The 8,142-nt window shown below is 47.2% G+C and overlaps 1 long non-coding RNA gene across 3 annotated transcripts in view; it reads right to left on the reverse strand.

Moving 5' to 3' along the window:
- LOC142828050 (uncharacterized) overlaps window positions 1-7,247 on the reverse strand; it is a 288,435-nt gene extending 281,188 nt beyond the window's left edge. For all 3 annotated transcript variants that reach the window (XR_012902978.1, XR_012902979.1, XR_012902977.1), the window contains exon 1: window positions 5,447-7,247. This is a non-coding gene — a long non-coding RNA (uncharacterized LOC142828050). The remainder of the gene's footprint in view (window positions 1-5,446) is intronic.
- Between the last annotated feature and the right edge of the window lie 895 nt (window positions 7,248-8,142).

Here is an 8,142-nt window from a genome sequence, read left to right on the forward strand (position 1 = left end):
TCAGGATTAGCACACCATTAAAACTTTCAGGATAACATTTGGGTGATGAAAGTAATGACAAGTTAACAGAACATGTTTGTGAGGGTGCGATAGCAATGTAATGTCACCAATATAATAGTTAACCCATGTAACAACAGGACTATAACTCTGCTATATCAGGGGTTTCCTACATCTAAGTAATATACCCCTTCGCCTTATTTTATTTAACTCTAAGTCTGTTTTTACAAGAAAAGCCTAAGGTGCACTTGGAATTTCCCTGCAGAGTCTATGAAGTCTTATATTATTAATTTTAACTTGTAAATCATTTTAAGCTCAAATAGAATTTATTTCAGGGATTTACTTGTCAACAAGATTGGATTCCCAGACTCTGTTGCATAAATATTTACATAGCTGGGCTATTATGCCCAGCCTCGGGTACATGGGTGCCCTAGGATAATCATTGTTTTCCCCCACATCAGAGTTAAGTGAAGGGGAATACAAAGAACGTTGACTTTGATATTTTCATTTAAAAAATAAATAAATCCCATTACTGAGTCCTCTACATCCCTATCCTTTAAACAGCAGTTGAGGTGTACACTCAGATCGTAGCTAATATACCATTTACTTTCCATAGTGCTTTTTATCTTTTCTAACTTTTTCTTACCTCTTTTCCAGGCTGGCAATGTCTGCCCTTTTAATACTATCCATTTTTTATTCTTTTATCCCTTTCCCTCAAGTTTCTGACTTTTCCTCCTTTCTAATTGATAAATTTCCCCTTTGACACAAGTTCTTCTCTGCTCCACTCTATTTGCCATCCCTGGCTTTCCTGCTTATGTCTCACGACCTCTCAAGATTTCCCATCTTCTTGTATTTTTCTTTTCCTTTCTCACATACTCTTTTTCCATCCCCCTCACAGGCGAGAGCCCTTATTATCCCCAAATACTCTCACACAGAGAGCAGGCCATTCATCCCATTTTAAGCCAGACAGTCCTCTTTTTCTATGAAATCTCAGAAGGGGAGCCGTGTTAGTCTGTAACTTTAAAAACGAGTAGTCCTGTGCCACCTTGGAGACTAACCAAAATATACAGAATCATGAGCTCTTGTGGGTAAAACCCACTTCATCATTTTACCCACAGAAGCTGATGATTCTATATATTTTGATGCCATAGGACTACTCGCTCTTTTTCTATGGCTTGGTCCTCTGTTCATTACTGAGAGAAAAGGGAACATGCATTTGTCTGGTATCAGATGGAAGATGCCATTTTGAAGAGCACACCATTCCACATGATCTCACTGTCAGGAGAAGCCAGTATACTCTTCAAACTGGCATCCTCTGATCAATATGACCTTGCATACGTGTTGTATGCAATGGCAAGTCAGTGAGGGTGGGACCATGCCATTCCTGAGAGTACCAGAATGTCTGGTATTCTGGGGTTGTGGCAGTGGCCATCTGATATAACATCCCTCTTTCCTTATCTTCCATTTCACTTTCCCCATTCTTCATCCCTTCTATTCCTCATAGTCACTCCAAGGGTGTGTCTAGACTACATGCCTCCTTCGACGGAGGCATGTAGATTAGCCAGATCGGAAGAGGGAAATGAAGCCGCGATTAAAATAATCGCGGCTTCATTTAAATTTAAATGGCTGCCCCGATCTGCCGATCAGCTGTTTGTCGGCAGATCGGGGGAGTCTGGACGCGATGCCCCGACAAAGAAGCCTTTCTTCATCGACACAGGTAAGCCTCGTGAAACCAGGTTTACCTGTGTCGATGAAGAAAGGCTTCTTTGTCGGGGCATCGCGTCCAGACTCCCCCGATCTGCCGACAAACAGCTGATCGGCAGATCGGGGCAGCCATTTAAATTTAAATGAAGCCGCGATTATTTTAATCGCGGCTTCATTTCCCTCTTCCGATCTGGCTAATCTACATGCCTCCGTCGAAGGAGGCATGTAGTCTAGACACACCCCAAGTGACTGCCTATCTGTCTCCCTTTCTTTCCTTATTCATTCAAGGTCTAGCCTAACCCTCCAGATGTACAGATACAGGTTTAACCTCTCTAGTTTGGTGCTCTGTTCCAGCAACATCCATTGATCAGCATGATTTTAGTAAGATGGCTGTCCCCTTATCATGGGTGTGGCCAAATTTCCCTTGGTCCCATAATGTTTGTTTATAGCCACCAGTCCTGACTCTGTGTTCTGGGCTGTTATTTAGTTCTAATTTACCCCCTAAATGTCTTCTAAGAGCCCAGTAAGCTGTGGAAGTGTTGGTAATGCTGTTAGACAATATTGACCTCCTGTGGTTCAGCAAATTCTGTGGTTCGGCACCTGTCAGATCTTCAGAGTGCTGAACTAGAGAAGTTCAACCATGCGCACCCTCTCTGAAATGCTCTATGGAGTGCTCTCAAATTTGGGATTCAAACTTCATTCCAGAACCAAACTTAGCCAAATTACAGACTGTTCAGATCCACCCCACTTTAGCAATACATCTGACTTGCAATCTGAGAGCCAGGGTTTTGCTTTCAGTGTTTTGGTTCTGATTAATCTGCATTAAATATATAGATACTAGAAATGTGCTTGAAGATACAGGGTAACCTTTTCAAAAATACATATGTGATTTAGGAGCCTGTAGGCATGTAGTCAGCAGGGCATCTCGAGGCCTTTACGTTAAAGGGGTTGGGGTCTTCCACAATGAGATTCTCTGCAGAAGCCCCTTTGCTCTTCCAGCTCTATAACTGGACTCAATAGTGGGAAATTAGCATTGTCTGGACTCAGGCCCTTCTCTAGCATGGGGCCCATGCACTCAGTGAGCTGAGTCCTTGTGCCTACCAAGCATATAGACCAGTGACAGTCTAGGGTGCGGGATCCAGGGCTGAGGCACCCAGCCCACTGACAAGGCGGAGTACTGTCACCACACGCATCGGTAGCGGGGGGCCCGAGGGGGCGAGAGCCCACCCAACTCCACTGCACCCCAGCTCAGGGCCCTTTCAGTGACAGGATCTGTCACTGGGTTGGTAGGAATCCCATTCACCATGCTAACCATTGTTCAAGAAGGCCCACAGACAGACAGTGGTCAGGCTCTCCTGCGCTCCTTCCAAAACTCCTCCTCAGTCATACCTGCATCCACAGCTCATCCTGCTCACGGTATACGGTGAGCAGTAGCCCCAACAGCTCCTTTGCTTTGGGTGCATCTGGTGATCTAAGATCCCAGATGGCCCCCTCAGTGTGGCAGTCACCACTCACCGCAATCAATCTTCACTGTTTGGCAGAGGCCCTCAACTTGTCTTACACTCCCAGAGGCAGTCTCCTAGCTTGAAAGTGTCTGGCATGGTTCTATTTCCTCTGACAGCTCAGCCCAGAATAAGACATAGAACCTGTCTCTTATATTTCCTATTGCTGCAGAGCTTCTGCCCTTCCATTTACAATGGGGTGGCAGAGGCTTCCCTGGTTTCTGCCATCAGAGGGCATAAGGCTCGTCCTTGCTGAAATTCTCCACAGAAGGCCAAGCTCCTTTGCTACAGAGGCTAAGACCCTTTGGCTCCTACATTTCTTAGGTGCTTTCAGAAATTTAACCAGAATGAGAAACAGACACTTATACTGATGTGTAAGTTGGTGTGACGGCGTGGAGCAACCCCGCCACCAGCCGCGGGAACCCACCTCCGGACTGCCCCTGAGACGGGCGGGGGCCGGGGAAGACTGCAGCTGCCTGGCCCGAGGACGGGGAAGATGGCACACAGCAGTGCTCAGAGATGACGTCAGCTGACGTCACCGACGCGACGGGCAAAATGGCCACCGGGAACCCGGAAATGGGGAGAAATGGCCGAGGGGAGGATAAAAGGTGCTGGATGGGCCAGCGAGGGGGAGGAGGGAAGCAGGAGGGGAACGGAGGAGCAGGTACCGGGGCTGGGGAGGAACCAGTGAGCTGGGAGCCCGAGTTGTTTACGCCAGGGTGGAGCGGGGAGAGTTGAGTCCGCCACCGGCGGGGTCATGAGGCCCAGGGAGGGTCGCGAAGCCCGTGAGCAGGCGAGTTTAGGGGCAAGCCCCCACCTGCTTCCACTGAGAGCCAAGCTCCTAGTGTTAGGGCCCTGGGCCGGGGTTTGGGAGCGAGGGAGGGCCCGGACCCCACCCCGCCGGCCGCGGCCGACACATTACCCCCAAAGCCTTCCTTGTTTTGTTTTTGTTGACAATACGGTCGGGACCAGCAAGTAGACCATGACAGTTGGATTTACTGAAGCATTTAAAACACCAATCTGCATCAGATTCCAATTGGAGTGGGTGTAGTTTCTTCTTTAACTGAGGAAGAAATTTCCAAGGGCAACTATGTGCCTACCTCCTCTGTGTGCCAAGTCTGCCCTTTTATGTTTAAACATAAGATGCCACAATGAATGCAACTAACAACACAGAGGGAGGATGATAGTAAAGATATTGTCTTGCAGATGCATAGGCTAACAATACACCTCTTGGTCCCAATTCTTTTCAATGAATTTTTAAAAAAATTGTTAGCAGTTTATAAATCCATAAACTCAATGGCTCCTTTAACATTTGTACATCATCCTACTCCAAGCCAGTCCAGAAAAAGTGACCCTGCTACCAATTATTTTTATATCTTTTCTCCTTTCTGTACAAACTATTACCAGATATACCATTTTCTTATGCTTTTCAGGTCCTTGTTCCAAACTAACACATTTTCCCCATATTTTTCGGAGTAACAGCCTCCCACCAGAATTACCTCAGTCCTCTGGGTTGTCTGCCTGCCCTGAGGCTAGGAGTCCATCAAAACCCAAGAGGATTCTTTTATTCCCTTTGCAGTTCTTCAAAGGGCAGAAGTGGCAACCAACAGGTATTCGAGACAAGTCCCACTAATCAATTATATGATCAATCACTCTGATGTCTCTATAGTGATAGAAATGTAGCCGTGTTAGTCTGGGGTAGTTGAAGCAAAATGCAGGACAATGTAGCACTTTAAAGACTAACAAGATGGTTTATTAGATGATGAGCTTTCGTGGGCCAGACCCACTTCCTCAGATCAAACCAGGTTTGATCTGAGGAAGTGGGTCTGGCCCACGAAAGCTCATCATCTAATAAACCATCTTGTTAGTCTTTAAAGTGCTACATTGTCCTGCATTCTGATGTCTCTGAGACCATTATCTCAGCCCCCACTTAATCCATCCCTTTCCCACACTTCTTTCCAGAAACACTCCTCACCCAACAAGATAAGAGTATAGAACTGCTAAATTTTTGAGGCCCTGAGGCTGTAAAGAGATGCTACTAAGAGGAAATTGATGCATTCTTTGGCCCATAAGTCCTCGAGTTCCTGGCTCTGAGGTGCTTGCAGGGTAAATATGTTTTCTAGTGCCTCCCCCTAGTTCTGTTGCTTAATGTGCCTGATGCTGCAGGCAAGCTGTTCTTAGAAGATGTCTGGGGAGGGCTTTTTAATTTTGGAAACGGTGCTGTGGTGCCACATTATACTTACAGTTTGGATGCCTTGTGCCACTATTCTTCTCTGCAGGCCAGACCCCTTGGGCAGATTACATCTACATCAGTAGCTGTTCAGTATTTTGATTGGAGAAAAATCAGAAAGTTTTCCATGAAAGCTGACACTTTTCATGAAAAATTGCATAGTCATAAGCCCTATTTTACTCTGAAAACTTTCAACCCAGCCTAGTCCTTTTTTCTAAAGTGAGTTCCTAAAAAGGTTAGGTGCCATTCAATTAAGCTTATGGCACATTTATAGTAGAGGAGGATTACCAGTATGAAAATGGGGATGGAACTGCAATGGATTTTCTGCCCCTCCTCTCTAAGAAGCCAGTAGTGTTACTTTGGAATAGTGACATGTTTCATCTAGTTTGTTAATGCTGACATAAGACAGTTGCAGTAGACTCATTTCCTCTGAGACTGGCATGCCAAACTTGTGCAGTCACATACTCCTTACCTTCTAGGCAAGGCAGGAAAATAGAAAAATAATTCACTTAACTTCAAAGTTCAAATAATTAAGGAGCTGAAAATGAATAAATGATGTGGCTTGCAATGTGTATGGTTGATTTTCACTAAAGCTGTTGAAATGTTTTAACTTGCACTGAGGTCCTTTGTGATGAGGCATGTTGGATTGGCAGGACATAAAAGGATTGTAAAGCTGTGCAATAAAAAAATAACAAATTAGTGGTGTGCTGAGTGGTTCAGAAAATAATTTTGTAGCCCACCCTAATGCTTATTTACCTGCAGTTGAATACCTGCCAGGTTTTTACCTGTCTGCATGCTTCAGCTAGCAAGCAGCCACTGTGTGAGGGGAAGGAGGGAGAAGGTTTACACAATTGACTCTGTGAATATATGCTTGTAACATCTATTACTTTTTATCAGGTTTTCTCCTCTAGTGGTATATACCATGCAAATGTAGATAAACCAACAATTTTACATTAGGTTAAATAATATTACATGTGAGTAGAACATCAGTTAATCTAACATATTGCCATAACATCACACATGCGTGTGTGTGTGTGTGTTTGTTCACCCTCTGCTGGAATAGCAGCAGAACTACTCTGTTTACTGTGCTGTAGGCCCCATAATGCCATCTTTATCTCATTTGGAAAGAACAGAGGATTTGAGCTGTGCAAGCCCTTTAGGACAGGGACTGGCTATGGCTCAAAGTCTGCAATTTGCTGTGTGTAAGAGGACTGTGATGCCCACATAGAGTGTTCATTGACATCAATCCCACAGATGTTCCAAATGGGCACTGGAGTCTACCAATGCACAACAAACTGCAGAATCAGAATCAGGCATTAAATTTGCTCAAAAAGGGACCTCCTATTTGACTAAGGCCATTAGGCACTGAGGGTATGTCTACACTACAGCACTAATTCAAACTAACTTAATTCGAATTAGTATATACGAACTAAGCTAATTCGAATTAGTGCATCTAGACCTAAAAACTAATTCGAATTACCATTTTGCTAAATTGAAATACAGGCAGTCCCCGGGTTATTAAGACAGGGACTATAGGTTTGTTCTTAAGTTGAATTTGTATGTAAGTCGGAACTGGCTCCAGATTCAGCTGCTGCCACTGAAACTGACCAGGGGCTGACTACAGGAAGCCGGAGGCAGAGTTGCTCTGCCCCCAGCTTCCTGGAATCAGCCTGATCAGTTTCAACAGCTGCTGAATCTGGAGCCTGGGACAGAACAGCTGGGGCACTGCCCGGTAGGTTCCCACAGGACCAACCCGGCAGCACCCCAGCTGCTCTACCCGAGGCGTCCCGCAACAAAAGCCTGGTCTGCTGGGGGGAGGAGCGCACTAGCTGCGCCCCCTCCCCCCCCCCAGCAGACCAGGGAGACCCAAGCAAAGCCGCACAGGCGGAGGAACCCCCCCGCCTGTGCGGCTTTGCTCCTGTCTCCCTGGTCTGCTGGGGGGGTCCAGCAAAGCCACTGAACCCCCCCATCATACCAGGGGGACAAGAGCAAAGCCGCCCAGGCGGCGGGAGTCCCGCTGCCTGGGCGGCTTTGCTCCCGGGCAAACGAGCAAAGCCGCCCAGGTGGCGGCTTTGCTCGGGTGTCCCTGGTCTGATGGGGGGGTCCAGTGGCTTTGCTGGACCCCCCCAGCAGACAAGGGAGACCGGGAGAAGATTTCTCCGTGAGCTCCGGTGCGAGAAAAGCCCCGTTCGTAAGTGCAGATCCGACATAAGTTGGTTCCGCGTAAGTCGGGGACTGCCTGTAGCATGTCCACACTGAGTGGACCCTGAACCGAAGTTAAGGCTGGCCGGAACCAGCGCCAGCAGAGCATCAGGTTAGGACTTAGGGTGTGGAGCTGCTGCCTCAGGCTACCGAGGGCTGTGCTTAAAGGGACTCGACTCCCACCCCGGACAGACAGTTCTCAAGGTTCCCCACTTGCTTGTCTAACTTGATGAGGGACAGCAAAGCAGTCCTGGCTTGGAGTGCCCTGAATGCCCACACTCGGCACATCACAGCACTCGGCCATCAGCCCGGCTGCACTTTCTGCAGGCTGCCATCTGAGGAGGGTCAATCGGGGGGCTGCAAGGATCCAGGAGGCCCCGCAGGAGAGCTTCCACCCAAGGAGCCTGCAGAGCCACCCCAGTCCTCCCCATCGGGGGCTCGTGCCCCATACCTCCCTCACCTCCTTCCTCTTACCCTTCCCTAGCCCCCCTTTCTGATATAAAAAAT

Source organism: Pelodiscus sinensis, chromosome 3, assembly GCF_049634645.1.
Source record: "Pelodiscus sinensis isolate JC-2024 chromosome 3, ASM4963464v1, whole genome shotgun sequence".
In the NCBI taxonomy this organism is placed as follows: Eukaryota; Metazoa; Chordata; order Testudines; family Trionychidae; genus Pelodiscus; species Pelodiscus sinensis.